The sequence below is a fragment of the Microcebus murinus genome, unplaced genomic scaffold, assembly GCF_040939455.1.
Source record: "Microcebus murinus isolate Inina unplaced genomic scaffold, M.murinus_Inina_mat1.0 scaf071_hap2_Mmur4.0, whole genome shotgun sequence".
Lineage (NCBI taxonomy): Eukaryota > Metazoa > Chordata > Mammalia > Primates > Cheirogaleidae > Microcebus > Microcebus murinus.
The window spans coordinates 1-16,391 of NW_027439017.1; the positions used below are offsets into that span (position 1 = coordinate 1).

Consider the following 16,391-nt stretch of genomic DNA (forward strand, 5'->3'; position numbering starts at 1 on the left):
AAGCCCCCCTCCTCTCCTTGCCTGGCCTCCTTCACCTCCCCGCCCCCCACCCCCAGCTCGCACGGGCGGGAGGGGCGGGGCGCTCGCCCTTTGACCCCAGCCAGGGGCGGCCCTCCCCCACAACCCCTTTCAGCTGCGCCCCCCACCCTGTGGCCCGGCGGCCGCCTATTCCCCCGGGCCAGGGCTGGGGCACAGCGCACGGGGGAGGGGAGCCAGTGTATGGGGCGTCTCTCTCTCTCTCTCTCTCTCTCTCTCTCTCTCTCTCTCTCTCTCTCTCTCTCTCTCTCTCTCTCGGGATGTGTCCCATGGGTGGGGTGGGGTGGCGTGGTTTGTGGGGCGCTGAAGAAATCAGTCCCCTCCATCTCCTCCCTCTGGAAAACACCCAAGCCCTTGGAGAACTGCCCGCACCTCTACCTACCGTGGGGGCCGGGACCCTCCTCTTTGTCCTCCTGTGGCCCAGTCCAAGGGGCCTGGACCTGGCCGGGGCTGCACTGGACCCCAACCACCCTGGCGTGTGGACTCGCTAAAAATCGGCGATTAGATATTGGATTCCAGCGTCATTGAGGTCATTTCACTAATGAGTGCACCGCAAAGAGTTTCCTAATCCATCTGTGAGGGTGGCAACCGAAAGAGAATTTTAGAGCTGACAGAATAGGCGAGGAAAGGCATAGGAGATTTCCACACCCAGTAAGGAAGCCTTTCCCGAAGTGGAAGAAAGAAAGGAGCAAACAGAGACACCGGTAGCCCGCCCGGATCAGAGTCTGCCCCTGAGAGAAAGTACCCTGACCAGGTTCTCCCGTGGGTGGGTCGCGAGCTAGCGGCATTCAGAAGAGCGAGGCCCGCAGTCTGTGCGGAAGACACCTGCACTCGGGTGTGTGTGGCGGCACAATTCACAAGCAGCTCCAGATGTTAAACCAAGGAGAAGCCAGGGAGTTCCCAACGCCCCAGGTGTCCTCAGCCCACGACTGGCTGCTGTGGGAATGCGAAGCCCGGCTCCTTGTCTCAGAGCGGGGCAACCAGGAGGTGTGATGTCCACCCCGGGGTTCCCAGGAGGATCAGACTGAAGCTGGGACTTGGCCTGAAAGTGTCCCCTCGCATGGCCACCCCCTTCCCCTTCCTGCTCCTCTACTCCTGGTGCCCCTCCATCCAGGGGCCAGACCTTAAAGAGTCACCCGCAAGAGAATCCTGGTCCCAAAGGAGCCTTCTGGGGGACCCCTGCTGAGAGAGGTTGTGGGCATGGCCCGCTGGGGCTCTGCCCGACCCAGGGCTGAGAGATGCAACCTCCCAGCTCTGGGTCCCTGCAGGAAGTGTTGGCAAGCACAGGGCCAGTCCTCCAAAGGCCCAGGTGCAGGGAGCCCAGGCCAAGCAGCCTGTGGAAGAAGCCACATGCTGTGCCACCCCGGGGAACACGACTGCAGGCCACGGCCCTTCCCACCTCCTCCTCCTCCTCCTCCTCCTCCTCCTCCTCCTCCTCCCACCCCGCCCCCGCCCCCGCCCCCACATGGCACAGGGCCCAGAGACACCTCAGACACTTGCTACCCAAAGTGCAAAGGGCATCAGTTGCTCCTCCAAACCCCCCCCCCAGCCCAGCAGACCGCGTTGTCCAGCCAGCCACCGGGCCTCCCTGGGGTGCCCAGCACAAAAGTGCAGACACCCACCGGACCCTCAATCTCAGTTTTCGGATGTTTTTGCCACTCTAAGGACCCGCAGGCCAGCTGGGCCTTCTGGCAGGACAGAGAGCCCCGGAATCCGACGTGGAGAGCTGGGTGTACGTCCCCATGAGGAGGCGGTCCCCACCTCCGCGGCTATCCCCTTGCGGGGAGCGGCAGCCGCGGGGCCTCAGAGAAGACACCAGGCTGGGCCCCCACGGCACAGCGGGAGCACGTCCCCCGCAGGCCACTTAGCGATGGCGGCCAGCCGGCGGACGGTTGGGTTGCGCGAGACGCTGCGGCCGCCCTGCTACCGGGTTCCTGGGAGGGCGTCCTGGAACCAGCGTCCACACCAAGCCCTTGGAAGGCCCAGGCGACGGAGGAGCCCCGTCAGGCAGGGGCCGAGGACGGTGACGGCCCGGGCGGGGAGGAGCGTGTCAGGCAGGGGCAGAGGACGGTGACAGGTGATAGGCCGGGCGGGAAGGAGTCAGTCAGGCAGGGGCCGTGGAGGAGACGGGCTGGGTAAGGGTTAGGGTTAGTGTCAGGGCACAAGTCACAATCGCAAAGACCTGGAAGCCACCCGAGTGCCCATCGACCCACGAGTGGGTAAATAAAATGTGGCGCGTGGACACCACGGAGTGCTATTCGGCTATGAGGAGCAGCGGTGAGGGGGCACCTCTCGTGGTTCTCCTGGCCAGAGCTGGAACCCGTTCCAGTAAGCCAAGTATCCCAAGAATGGACACACGAGCACCACGTGCTCGCGCTCACCAGCAAATGGGTACGAACCGATGGACACCTAAGTGGACACAGAGGAATCACCTTCTTCGGGTGGGTGTCGGGCGGGTGGGGGGAGGGGATGGGCATACACATCCATTAGGAATGGGGTGGGTACGCACCGACTGGGGGATGGGCGCACTTGAAGCTCTGACCCGAGGGGGGAGGCTGGGAGAGGGCAACGCACCCGACCTTAACATTGGTGCCCCCACAATATGCTGGAGCAACATGAGAGGTAAATGAATAAGAACACGGGGGGGGAGGGGGGCACGGGCAACACATGTCACCTTAATACTTGGACTCCCATCATCTGCTTGAAAAGAGAGAGAAAAGAAAATGCAATAATAGAGATAAGAGACACTTTTTAAAAATAATGAATCCGGCCGGGCGCTGTGGCTCACGCCTGTAATCCTAGCTCTTGGGAGGCCGAGGCGGGCGGATTGCTCAAGGTCAGGAGTTCAAAACCAGCCTGAGCAAGAGCGAGACCCCGTCTCTACTATAAATAGAAAGGAATTAATTGGCCAACTGATATATATATAAAAATTAGCGGGGCATGGTGGCGCATGCCTGCAGTCCCAGCTACCCGGGAGGCTGAGGCAGAAGGATCACTGGAGCCCAGGAGTTTGAAGTTGCTGTGAGCTAGGCTGACGCCACGGCACTCACTCTAGCCTGGGCACCAAACCGAGACTCTGTCTCAAAAAAAAAAAAAAAAAAATGAATCCGAAGAGAAAAGTAAAAGGAGGCCTGTGGAGCAGGTCTGGGTGTGACTCCGGATCCCCCAACATCAGGTGCCACCACCAAAGATTCCTACGTGTAGCCCATAGAACCCCAAAAGCAACGGGACGAGTTCTGGTCACATACTCCCTCAAAATGACATCCTGGCCTTCTTCTGGAACTCCCTCCCCTCTCAGACTCTCAAGGTTTCCTCCAGCGTGTCGGCTCCCACAGAGCAGACCTTTGGTCTGAGACCTGACTGTCCAGAAGCCACGCATGCTGCCGCGTGGCGGCGGTGTCGCGGCTCGGGACAAGAGGAGGCCCCACGGTGCGGGCTGGGGCGCGCCAGGCACCGCGGCGGACGCTGAGGGTGGGGGTCACCCCCACCCCGGGCCGCCCCCGCACTCCCAGAAACGCGACAGAACCAGAGGCAAAAAAAAAAAGAAGAAGCCTACGGCACCCGGTATTCCCGGGCGGTCTCCCATCCAAGTTCTAACCAGGCCCGAGCCTGCTTAGCTTCCGAGACCAGACGGGATCGGGCGCGTTCGGGGTGGTGTGGCCGTGGACGGCGGAGGGCGCCCCTGCCCCGCTCAAGAAGCCGAGCCTCTCTGCGCTTCCCCGCCGCCTCCTCCCCCCGCCCCAGGCCCCGCGCCGGGTCGGGCCTGTTGAGTTCGCCGGCCGGGTCCCGCGGGCTCCGAGGGACGGGGGTGACAGGCGGGGCGGGCCGGGGTTGGGGGCTGTCTCTGTATACACACACACTCACACTCACACTCACTCACTCACTCACACTCACACAAGATGCGCCTCCACGGCTGGACCCGCCAAGGTGGAGACCTTCAAGCCCCCCTCCTCTCCTTGCCTGGCCTCCTTCACCTCCCCGCCCCCCACCCCCAGCTCGCACGGGCGGGAGGGGCGGGGCGCTCGCCCTTTGACCCCAGCCAGGGGCGGCCCTCCCCCACAACCCCTTTCAGCTGCGCCCCCCACCCTGTGGCCCGGCGGCCGCCTATTCCCCCGGGCCAGGGCTGGGGCACAGCGCACGGGGGAGGGGAGCCAGTGTATGGGGCGTCTCTCTCTCTCTCTCTCTCTCTCTCTCTCTCTCTCTCTCTCTCTCTCTCTCTCTCTCTCTCTCTCGGGATGTGTCCCATGGGTGGGGTGGGGTGGCGTGGTTTGTGGGGCGCTGAAGAAATCAGTCCCCTCCATCTCCTCCCTCTGGAAAACACCCAAGCCCTTGGAGAACTGCCCGCACCTCTACCTACCGTGGGGGCCGGGACCCTCCTCTTTGTCCTCCTGTGGCCCAGTCCAAGGGGCCTGGACCTGGCCGGGGCTGCACTGGACCCCAACCACCCTGGCGTGTGGACTCGCTAAAAATCGGCGATTAGATATTGGATTCCAGCGTCATTGAGGTCATTTCACTAATGAGTGCACCGCAAAGAGTTTCCTAATCCATCTGTGAGGGTGGCAACCGAAAGAGAATTTTAGAGCTGACAGAATAGGCGAGGAAAGGCATAGGAGATTTCCACACCCAGTAAGGAAGCCTTTCCCGAAGTGGAAGAAAGAAAGGAGCAAACAGAGACACCGGTAGCCCGCCCGGATCAGAGTCTGCCCCTGAGAGAAAGTACCCTGACCAGGTTCTCCCGTGGGTGGGTCGCGAGCTAGCGGCATTCAGAAGAGCGAGGCCCGCAGTCTGTGCGGAAGACACCTGCACTCGGGTGTGTGTGGCGGCACAATTCACAAGCAGCTCCAGATGTTAAACCAAGGAGAAGCCAGGGAGTTCCCAACGCCCCAGGTGTCCTCAGCCCACGACTGGCTGCTGTGGGAATGCGAAGCCCGGCTCCTTGTCTCAGAGCGGGGCAACCAGGAGGTGTGATGTCCACCCCGGGGTTCCCAGGAGGATCAGACTGAAGCTGGGACTTGGCCTGAAAGTGTCCCCTCGCATGGCCACCCCCTTCCCCTTCCTGCTCCTCTACTCCTGGTGCCCCTCCATCCAGGGGCCAGACCTTAAAGAGTCACCCGCAAGAGAATCCTGGTCCCAAAGGAGCCTTCTGGGGGACCCCTGCTGAGAGAGGTTGTGGGCATGGCCCGCTGGGGCTCTGCCCGACCCAGGGCTGAGAGATGCAACCTCCCAGCTCTGGGTCCCTGCAGGAAGTGTTGGCAAGCACAGGGCCAGTCCTCCAAAGGCCCAGGTGCAGGGAGCCCAGGCCAAGCAGCCTGTGGAAGAAGCCACATGCTGTGCCACCCCGGGGAACACGACTGCAGGCCACGGCCCTTCCCACCTCCTCCTCCTCCTCCTCCTCCTCCTCCTCCTCCTCCTCCCACCCCGCCCCCGCCCCCGCCCCCACATGGCACAGGGCCCAGAGACACCTCAGACACTTGCTACCCAAAGTGCAAAGGGCATCAGTTGCTCCTCCAAACCCCCCCCCCAGCCCAGCAGACCGCGTTGTCCAGCCAGCCACCGGGCCTCCCTGGGGTGCCCAGCACAAAAGTGCAGACACCCACCGGACCCTCAATCTCAGTTTTCGGATGTTTTTGCCACTCTAAGGACCCGCAGGCCAGCTGGGCCTTCTGGCAGGACAGAGAGCCCCGGAATCCGACGTGGAGAGCTGGGTGTACGTCCCCATGAGGAGGCGGTCCCCACCTCCGCGGCTATCCCCTTGCGGGGAGCGGCAGCCGCGGGGCCTCAGAGAAGACACCAGGCTGGGCCCCCACGGCACAGCGGGAGCACGTCCCCCGCAGGCCACTTAGCGATGGCGGCCAGCCGGCGGACGGTTGGGTTGCGCGAGACGCTGCGGCCGCCCTGCTACCGGGTTCCTGGGAGGGCGTCCTGGAACCAGCGTCCACACCAAGCCCTTGGAAGGCCCAGGCGACGGAGGAGCCCCGTCAGGCAGGGGCCGAGGACGGTGACGGCCCGGGCGGGGAGGAGCGTGTCAGGCAGGGGCAGAGGACGGTGACAGGTGATAGGCCGGGCGGGAAGGAGTCAGTCAGGCAGGGGCCGTGGAGGAGACGGGCTGGGTAAGGGTTAGGGTTAGTGTCAGGGCACAAGTCACAATCGCAAAGACCTGGAAGCCACCCGAGTGCCCATCGACCCACGAGTGGGTAAATAAAATGTGGCGCGTGGACACCACGGAGTGCTATTCGGCTATGAGGAGCAGCGGTGAGGGGGCACCTCTCGTGGTTCTCCTGGCCAGAGCTGGAACCCGTTCCAGTAAGCCAAGTATCCCAAGAATGGACACACGAGCACCACGTGCTCGCGCTCACCAGCAAATGGGTACGAACCGATGGACACCTAAGTGGACACAGAGGAATCACCTTCTTCGGGTGGGTGTCGGGCGGGTGGGGGGAGGGGATGGGCATACACATCCATTAGGAATGGGGTGGGTACGCACCGACTGGGGGATGGGCGCACTTGAAGCTCTGACCCGAGGGGGGAGGCTGGGAGAGGGCAACGCACCCGACCTTAACATTGGTGCCCCCACAATATGCTGGAGCAACATGAGAGGTAAATGAATAAGAACACGGGGGGGGAGGGGGGCACGGGCAACACATGTCACCTTAATACTTGGACTCCCATCATCTGCTTGAAAAGAGAGAGAAAAGAAAATGCAATAATAGAGATAAGAGACACTTTTTAAAAATAATGAATCCGGCCGGGCGCTGTGGCTCACGCCTGTAATCCTAGCTCTTGGGAGGCCGAGGCGGGCGGATTGCTCAAGGTCAGGAGTTCAAAACCAGCCTGAGCAAGAGCGAGACCCCGTCTCTACTATAAATAGAAAGGAATTAATTGGCCAACTGATATATATATAAAAATTAGCGGGGCATGGTGGCGCATGCCTGCAGTCCCAGCTACCCGGGAGGCTGAGGCAGAAGGATCACTGGAGCCCAGGAGTTTGAAGTTGCTGTGAGCTAGGCTGACGCCACGGCACTCACTCTAGCCTGGGCACCAAACCGAGACTCTGTCTCAAAAAAAAAAAAAAAAAAATGAATCCGAAGAGAAAAGTAAAAGGAGGCCTGTGGAGCAGGTCTGGGTGTGACTCCGGATCCCCCAACATCAGGTGCCACCACCAAAGATTCCTACGTGTAGCCCATAGAACCCCAAAAGCAACGGGACGAGTTCTGGTCACATACTCCCTCAAAATGACATCCTGGCCTTCTTCTGGAACTCCCTCCCCTCTCAGACTCTCAAGGTTTCCTCCAGCGTGTCGGCTCCCACAGAGCAGACCTTTGGTCTGAGACCTGACTGTCCAGAAGCCACGCATGCTGCCGCGTGGCGGCGGTGTCGCGGCTCGGGACAAGAGGAGGCCCCACGGTGCGGGCTGGGGCGCGCCAGGCACCGCGGCGGACGCTGAGGGTGGGGGTCACCCCCACCCCGGGCCGCCCCCGCACTCCCAGAAACGCGACAGAACCAGAGGCAAAAAAAAAAAGAAGAAGCCTACGGCACCCGGTATTCCCGGGCGGTCTCCCATCCAAGTTCTAACCAGGCCCGAGCCTGCTTAGCTTCCGAGACCAGACGGGATCGGGCGCGTTCGGGGTGGTGTGGCCGTGGACGGCGGAGGGCGCCCCTGCCCCGCTCAAGAAGCCGAGCCTCTCTGCGCTTCCCCGCCGCCTCCTCCCCCCGCCCCAGGCCCCGCGCCGGGTCGGGCCTGTTGAGTTCGCCGGCCGGGTCCCGCGGGCTCCGAGGGACGGGGGTGACAGGCGGGGCGGGCCGGGGTTGGGGGCTGTCTCTGTATACACACACACTCACACTCACACTCACTCACTCACTCACACTCACACAAGATGCGCCTCCACGGCTGGACCCGCCAAGGTGGAGACCTTCAAGCCCCCCTCCTCTCCTTGCCTGGCCTCCTTCACCTCCCCGCCCCCCACCCCCAGCTCGCACGGGCGGGAGGGGCGGGGCGCTCGCCCTTTGACCCCAGCCAGGGGCGGCCCTCCCCCACAACCCCTTTCAGCTGCGCCCCCCACCCTGTGGCCCGGCGGCCGCCTATTCCCCCGGGCCAGGGCTGGGGCACAGCGCACGGGGGAGGGGAGCCAGTGTATGGGGCGTCTCTCTCTCTCTCTCTCTCTCTCTCTCTCTCTCTCTCTCTCTCTCTCTCTCTCTCTCTCTCTCTCTCGGGATGTGTCCCATGGGTGGGGTGGGGTGGCGTGGTTTGTGGGGCGCTGAAGAAATCAGTCCCCTCCATCTCCTCCCTCTGGAAAACACCCAAGCCCTTGGAGAACTGCCCGCACCTCTACCTACCGTGGGGGCCGGGACCCTCCTCTTTGTCCTCCTGTGGCCCAGTCCAAGGGGCCTGGACCTGGCCGGGGCTGCACTGGACCCCAACCACCCTGGCGTGTGGACTCGCTAAAAATCGGCGATTAGATATTGGATTCCAGCGTCATTGAGGTCATTTCACTAATGAGTGCACCGCAAAGAGTTTCCTAATCCATCTGTGAGGGTGGCAACCGAAAGAGAATTTTAGAGCTGACAGAATAGGCGAGGAAAGGCATAGGAGATTTCCACACCCAGTAAGGAAGCCTTTCCCGAAGTGGAAGAAAGAAAGGAGCAAACAGAGACACCGGTAGCCCGCCCGGATCAGAGTCTGCCCCTGAGAGAAAGTACCCTGACCAGGTTCTCCCGTGGGTGGGTCGCGAGCTAGCGGCATTCAGAAGAGCGAGGCCCGCAGTCTGTGCGGAAGACACCTGCACTCGGGTGTGTGTGGCGGCACAATTCACAAGCAGCTCCAGATGTTAAACCAAGGAGAAGCCAGGGAGTTCCCAACGCCCCAGGTGTCCTCAGCCCACGACTGGCTGCTGTGGGAATGCGAAGCCCGGCTCCTTGTCTCAGAGCGGGGCAACCAGGAGGTGTGATGTCCACCCCGGGGTTCCCAGGAGGATCAGACTGAAGCTGGGACTTGGCCTGAAAGTGTCCCCTCGCATGGCCACCCCCTTCCCCTTCCTGCTCCTCTACTCCTGGTGCCCCTCCATCCAGGGGCCAGACCTTAAAGAGTCACCCGCAAGAGAATCCTGGTCCCAAAGGAGCCTTCTGGGGGACCCCTGCTGAGAGAGGTTGTGGGCATGGCCCGCTGGGGCTCTGCCCGACCCAGGGCTGAGAGATGCAACCTCCCAGCTCTGGGTCCCTGCAGGAAGTGTTGGCAAGCACAGGGCCAGTCCTCCAAAGGCCCAGGTGCAGGGAGCCCAGGCCAAGCAGCCTGTGGAAGAAGCCACATGCTGTGCCACCCCGGGGAACACGACTGCAGGCCACGGCCCTTCCCACCTCCTCCTCCTCCTCCTCCTCCTCCTCCTCCTCCTCCTCCTCCCACCCCGCCCCCGCCCCCGCCCCCACATGGCACAGGGCCCAGAGACACCTCAGACACTTGCTACCCAAAGTGCAAAGGGCATCAGTTGCTCCTCCAAACCCCCCCCCCAGCCCAGCAGACCGCGTTGTCCAGCCAGCCACCGGGCCTCCCTGGGGTGCCCAGCACAAAAGTGCAGACACCCACCGGACCCTCAATCTCAGTTTTCGGATGTTTTTGCCACTCTAAGGACCCGCAGGCCAGCTGGGCCTTCTGGCAGGACAGAGAGCCCCGGAATCCGACGTGGAGAGCTGGGTGTACGTCCCCATGAGGAGGCGGTCCCCACCTCCGCGGCTATCCCCTTGCGGGGAGCGGCAGCCGCGGGGCCTCAGAGAAGACACCAGGCTGGGCCCCCACGGCACAGCGGGAGCACGTCCCCCGCAGGCCACTTAGCGATGGCGGCCAGCCGGCGGACGGTTGGGTTGCGCGAGACGCTGCGGCCGCCCTGCTACCGGGTTCCTGGGAGGGCGTCCTGGAACCAGCGTCCACACCAAGCCCTTGGAAGGCCCAGGCGACGGAGGAGCCCCGTCAGGCAGGGGCCGAGGACGGTGACGGCCCGGGCGGGGAGGAGCGTGTCAGGCAGGGGCAGAGGACGGTGACAGGTGATAGGCCGGGCGGGAAGGAGTCAGTCAGGCAGGGGCCGTGGAGGAGACGGGCTGGGTAAGGGTTAGGGTTAGTGTCAGGGCACAAGTCACAATCGCAAAGACCTGGAAGCCACCCGAGTGCCCATCGACCCACGAGTGGGTAAATAAAATGTGGCGCGTGGACACCACGGAGTGCTATTCGGCTATGAGGAGCAGCGGTGAGGGGGCACCTCTCGTGGTTCTCCTGGCCAGAGCTGGAACCCGTTCCAGTAAGCCAAGTATCCCAAGAATGGACACACGAGCACCACGTGCTCGCGCTCACCAGCAAATGGGTACGAACCGATGGACACCTAAGTGGACACAGAGGAATCACCTTCTTCGGGTGGGTGTCGGGCGGGTGGGGGGAGGGGATGGGCATACACATCCATTAGGAATGGGGTGGGTACGCACCGACTGGGGGATGGGCGCACTTGAAGCTCTGACCCGAGGGGGGAGGCTGGGAGAGGGCAACGCACCCGACCTTAACATTGGTGCCCCCACAATATGCTGGAGCAACATGAGAGGTAAATGAATAAGAACACGGGGGGGGAGGGGGGCACGGGCAACACATGTCACCTTAATACTTGGACTCCCATCATCTGCTTGAAAAGAGAGAGAAAAGAAAATGCAATAATAGAGATAAGAGACACTTTTTAAAAATAATGAATCCGGCCGGGCGCTGTGGCTCACGCCTGTAATCCTAGCTCTTGGGAGGCCGAGGCGGGCGGATTGCTCAAGGTCAGGAGTTCAAAACCAGCCTGAGCAAGAGCGAGACCCCGTCTCTACTATAAATAGAAAGGAATTAATTGGCCAACTGATATATATATAAAAATTAGCGGGGCATGGTGGCGCATGCCTGCAGTCCCAGCTACCCGGGAGGCTGAGGCAGAAGGATCACTGGAGCCCAGGAGTTTGAAGTTGCTGTGAGCTAGGCTGACGCCACGGCACTCACTCTAGCCTGGGCACCAAACCGAGACTCTGTCTCAAAAAAAAAAAAAAAAAAATGAATCCGAAGAGAAAAGTAAAAGGAGGCCTGTGGAGCAGGTCTGGGTGTGACTCCGGATCCCCCAACATCAGGTGCCACCACCAAAGATTCCTACGTGTAGCCCATAGAACCCCAAAAGCAACGGGACGAGTTCTGGTCACATACTCCCTCAAAATGACATCCTGGCCTTCTTCTGGAACTCCCTCCCCTCTCAGACTCTCAAGGTTTCCTCCAGCGTGTCGGCTCCCACAGAGCAGACCTTTGGTCTGAGACCTGACTGTCCAGAAGCCACGCATGCTGCCGCGTGGCGGCGGTGTCGCGGCTCGGGACAAGAGGAGGCCCCACGGTGCGGGCTGGGGCGCGCCAGGCACCGCGGCGGACGCTGAGGGTGGGGGTCACCCCCACCCCGGGCCGCCCCCGCACTCCCAGAAACGCGACAGAACCAGAGGCAAAAAAAAAAAGAAGAAGCCTACGGCACCCGGTATTCCCGGGCGGTCTCCCATCCAAGTTCTAACCAGGCCCGAGCCTGCTTAGCTTCCGAGACCAGACGGGATCGGGCGCGTTCGGGGTGGTGTGGCCGTGGACGGCGGAGGGCGCCCCTGCCCCGCTCAAGAAGCCGAGCCTCTCTGCGCTTCCCCGCCGCCGCCTCCCGCCCCAGGCCCCGCGCCGGGTCGGGCCTGTTGAGTTCGCCGGCCGGGTCCCGCGGGCTCCGAGGGACGGGGGTGACAGGCGGGGCGGGCCGGGGTTGGGGGCTGTCTCTGTATACACACACACTCACACTCACACTCACTCACTCACTCACACTCACACAAGATGCGCCTCCACGGCTGGACCCGCCAAGGTGGAGACCTTCAAGCCCCCCTCCTCTCCTTGCCTGGCCTCCTTCACCTCCCCGCCCCCCACCCCCAGCTCGCACGGGCGGGAGGGGCGGGGCGCTCGCCCTTTGACCCCAGCCAGGGGCGGCCCTCCCCCACAACCCCTTTCAGCTGCGCCCCCCACCCTGTGGCCCGGCGGCCGCCTATTCCCCCGGGCCAGGGCTGGGGCACAGCGCACGGGGGAGGGGAGCCAGTGTATGGGGCGTCTCTCTCTCTCTCTCTCTCTCTCTCTCTCTCTCTCTCTCTCTCTCTCTCTCTCTCTCTCTCTCGGGATGTGTCCCATGGGTGGGGTGGGGTGGCGTGGTTTGTGGGGCGCTGAAGAAATCAGTCCCCTCCATCTCCTCCCTCTGGAAAACACCCAAGCCCTTGGAGAACTGCCCGCACCTCTACCTACCGTGGGGGCCGGGACCCTCCTCTTTGTCCTCCTGTGGCCCAGTCCAAGGGGCCTGGACCTGGCCGGGGCTGCACTGGACCCCAACCACCCTGGCGTGTGGACTCGCTAAAAATCGGCGATTAGATATTGGATTCCAGCGTCATTGAGGTCATTTCACTAATGAGTGCACCGCAAAGAGTTTCCTAATCCATCTGTGAGGGTGGCAACCGAAAGAGAATTTTAGAGCTGACAGAATAGGCGAGGAAAGGCATAGGAGATTTCCACACCCAGTAAGGAAGCCTTTCCCGAAGTGGAAGAAAGAAAGGAGCAAACAGAGACACCGGTAGCCCGCCCGGATCAGAGTCTGCCCCTGAGAGAAAGTACCCTGACCAGGTTCTCCCGTGGGTGGGTCGCGAGCTAGCGGCATTCAGAAGAGCGAGGCCCGCAGTCTGTGCGGAAGACACCTGCACTCGGGTGTGTGTGGCGGCACAATTCACAAGCAGCTCCAGATGTTAAACCAAGGAGAAGCCAGGGAGTTCCCAACGCCCCAGGTGTCCTCAGCCCACGACTGGCTGCTGTGGGAATGCGAAGCCCGGCTCCTTGTCTCAGAGCGGGGCAACCAGGAGGTGTGATGTCCACCCCGGGGTTCCCAGGAGGATCAGACTGAAGCTGGGACTTGGCCTGAAAGTGTCCCCTCGCATGGCCACCCCCTTCCCCTTCCTGCTCCTCTACTCCTGGTGCCCCTCCATCCAGGGGCCAGACCTTAAAGAGTCACCCGCAAGAGAATCCTGGTCCCAAAGGAGCCTTCTGGGGGACCCCTGCTGAGAGAGGTTGTGGGCATGGCCCGCTGGGGCTCTGCCCGACCCAGGGCTGAGAGATGCAACCTCCCAGCTCTGGGTCCCTGCAGGAAGTGTTGGCAAGCACAGGGCCAGTCCTCCAAAGGCCCAGGTGCAGGGAGCCCAGGCCAAGCAGCCTGTGGAAGAAGCCACATGCTGTGCCACCCCGGGGAACACGACTGCAGGCCACGGCCCTTCCCACCTCCTCCTCCTCCTCCTCCTCCTCCTCCTCCTCCTCCTCCCACCCCGCCCCCGCCCCCGCCCCCACATGGCACAGGGCCCAGAGACACCTCAGACACTTGCTACCCAAAGTGCAAAGGGCATCAGTTGCTCCTCCAAACCCCCCCCCCAGCCCAGCAGACCGCGTTGTCCAGCCAGCCACCGGGCCTCCCTGGGGTGCCCAGCACAAAAGTGCAGACACCCACCGGACCCTCAATCTCAGTTTTCGGATGTTTTTGCCACTCTAAGGACCCGCAGGCCAGCTGGGCCTTCTGGCAGGACAGAGAGCCCCGGAATCCGACGTGGAGAGCTGGGTGTACGTCCCCATGAGGAGGCGGTCCCCACCTCCGCGGCTATCCCCTTGCGGGGAGCGGCAGCCGCGGGGCCTCAGAGAAGACACCAGGCTGGGCCCCCACGGCACAGCGGGAGCACGTCCCCCGCAGGCCACTTAGCGATGGCGGCCAGCCGGCGGACGGTTGGGTTGCGCGAGACGCTGCGGCCGCCCTGCTACCGGGTTCCTGGGAGGGCGTCCTGGAACCAGCGTCCACACCAAGCCCTTGGAAGGCCCAGGCGACGGAGGAGCCCCGTCAGGCAGGGGCCGAGGACGGTGACGGCCCGGGCGGGGAGGAGCGTGTCAGGCAGGGGCAGAGGACGGTGACAGGTGATAGGCCGGGCGGGAAGGAGTCAGTCAGGCAGGGGCCGTGGAGGAGACGGGCTGGGTAAGGGTTAGGGTTAGTGTCAGGGCACAAGTCACAATCGCAAAGACCTGGAAGCCACCCGAGTGCCCATCGACCCACGAGTGGGTAAATAAAATGTGGCGCGTGGACACCACGGAGTGCTATTCGGCTATGAGGAGCAGCGGTGAGGGGGCACCTCTCGTGGTTCTCCTGGCCAGAGCTGGAACCCGTTCCAGTAAGCCAAGTATCCCAAGAATGGACACACGAGCACCACGTGCTCGCGCTCACCAGCAAATGGGTACGAACCGATGGACACCTAAGTGGACACAGAGGAATCACCTTCTTCGGGTGGGTGTCGGGCGGGTGGGGGGAGGGGATGGGCATACACATCCATTAGGAATGGGGTGGGTACGCACCGACTGGGGGATGGGCGCACTTGAAGCTCTGACCCGAGGGGGGAGGCTGGGAGAGGGCAACGCACCCGACCTTAACATTGGTGCCCCCACAATATGCTGGAGCAACATGAGAGGTAAATGAATAAGAACACGGGGGGGGAGGGGGGCACGGGCAACACATGTCACCTTAATACTTGGACTCCCATCATCTGCTTGAAAAGAGAGAGAAAAGAAAATGCAATAATAGAGATAAGAGACACTTTTTAAAAATAATGAATCCGGCCGGGCGCTGTGGCTCACGCCTGTAATCCTAGCTCTTGGGAGGCCGAGGCGGGCGGATTGCTCAAGGTCAGGAGTTCAAAACCAGCCTGAGCAAGAGCGAGACCCCGTCTCTACTATAAATAGAAAGGAATTAATTGGCCAACTGATATATATATAAAAATTAGCGGGGCATGGTGGCGCATGCCTGCAGTCCCAGCTACCCGGGAGGCTGAGGCAGAAGGATCACTGGAGCCCAGGAGTTTGAAGTTGCTGTGAGCTAGGCTGACGCCACGGCACTCACTCTAGCCTGGGCACCAAACCGAGACTCTGTCTCAAAAAAAAAAAAAAAAAAATGAATCCGAAGAGAAAAGTAAAAGGAGGCCTGTGGAGCAGGTCTGGGTGTGACTCCGGATCCCCCAACATCAGGTGCCACCACCAAAGATTCCTACGTGTAGCCCATAGAACCCCAAAAGCAACGGGACGAGTTCTGGTCACATACTCCCTCAAAATGACATCCTGGCCTTCTTCTGGAACTCCCTCCCCTCTCAGACTCTCAAGGTTTCCTCCAGCGTGTCGGCTCCCACAGAGCAGACCTTTGGTCTGAGACCTGACTGTCCAGAAGCCACGCATGCTGCCGCGTGGCGGCGGTGTCGCGGCTCGGGACAAGAGGAGGCCCCACGGTGCGGGCTGGGGCGCGCCAGGCACCGCGGCGGACGCTGAGGGTGGGGGTCACCCCCACCCCGGGCCGCCCCCGCACTCCCAGAAACGCGACAGAACCAGAGGCAAAAAAAAAAAGAAGAAGCCTACGGCACCCGGTATTCCCGGGCGGTCTCCCATCCAAGTTCTAACCAGGCCCGAGCCTGCTTAGCTTCCGAGACCAGACGGGATCGGGCGCGTTCGGGGTGGTGTGGCCGTGGACGGCGGAGGGCGCCCCTGCCCCGCTCAAGAAGCCGAGCCTCTCTGCGCTTCCCCGCCGCCTCCTCCCCCCGCCCCAGGCCCCGCGCCGGGTCGGGCCTGTTGAGTTCGCCGGCCGGGTCCCGCGGGCTCCGAGGGACGGGGGTGACAGGCGGGGCGGGCCGGGGTTGGGGGCTGTCTCTGTATACACACACACTCACACTCACACTCACTCACTCACTCACACTCACACAAGATGCGCCTCCACGGCTGGACCCGCCAAGGTGGAGACCTTCAAGCCCCCCTCCTCTCCTTGCCTGGCCTCCTTCACCTCCCCGCCCCCCACCCCCAGCTCGCACGGGCGGGAGGGGCGGGGCGCTCGCCCTTTGACCCCAGCCAGGGGCGGCCCTCCCCCACAACCCCTTTCAGCTGCGCCCCCCACCCTGTGGCCCGGCGGCCGCCTATTCCCCCGGGCCAGGGCTGGGGCACAGCGCACGGGGGAGGGGAGCCAGTGTATGGGGCGTCTCTCTCTCTCTCTCTCTCTCTCTCTCTCTCTCTCTCTCTCTCTCTCTCTCTCTCTCTCTCTCTCGGGATGTGTCCCATGGGTGGGGTGGGGTGGCGTGGTTTGTGGGGCGCTGAAGAAATCAGTCCCCTCCATCTCCTCCCTCTGGAAAACACCCAAGCCCTTGGAGAACTGCCCGCACCTCTACCTACCGTGGGGGCCGGGACCCTCCTCTTTGTCCTCCTGTGGCCCAGTCCAAGGGGCCTGGACCTGGCCGGGGCTGCA

General features: G+C 62.5%; 4 pseudogenes; all 4 read right to left on the reverse strand.

The window, feature by feature from the left end:
* Nucleotides 1-3,585: 3,585 nt before the first annotated feature.
* LOC142869344 (uncharacterized) lies at nucleotides 3,586-3,704 on the reverse strand (annotated as a pseudogene).
* A 3,856-nt stretch (nucleotides 3,705-7,560) lies between these two features.
* LOC142869355 (uncharacterized) lies at nucleotides 7,561-7,679 on the reverse strand (annotated as a pseudogene).
* Nucleotides 7,680-11,540: 3,861 nt separating this feature from the next.
* Nucleotides 11,541-11,659, reverse strand: LOC142869356 (uncharacterized; annotated as a pseudogene).
* A 3,851-nt stretch (nucleotides 11,660-15,510) lies between these two features.
* LOC142869357 (uncharacterized) lies at nucleotides 15,511-15,629 on the reverse strand (annotated as a pseudogene).
* Nucleotides 15,630-16,391: the final 762 nt, after the last annotated feature.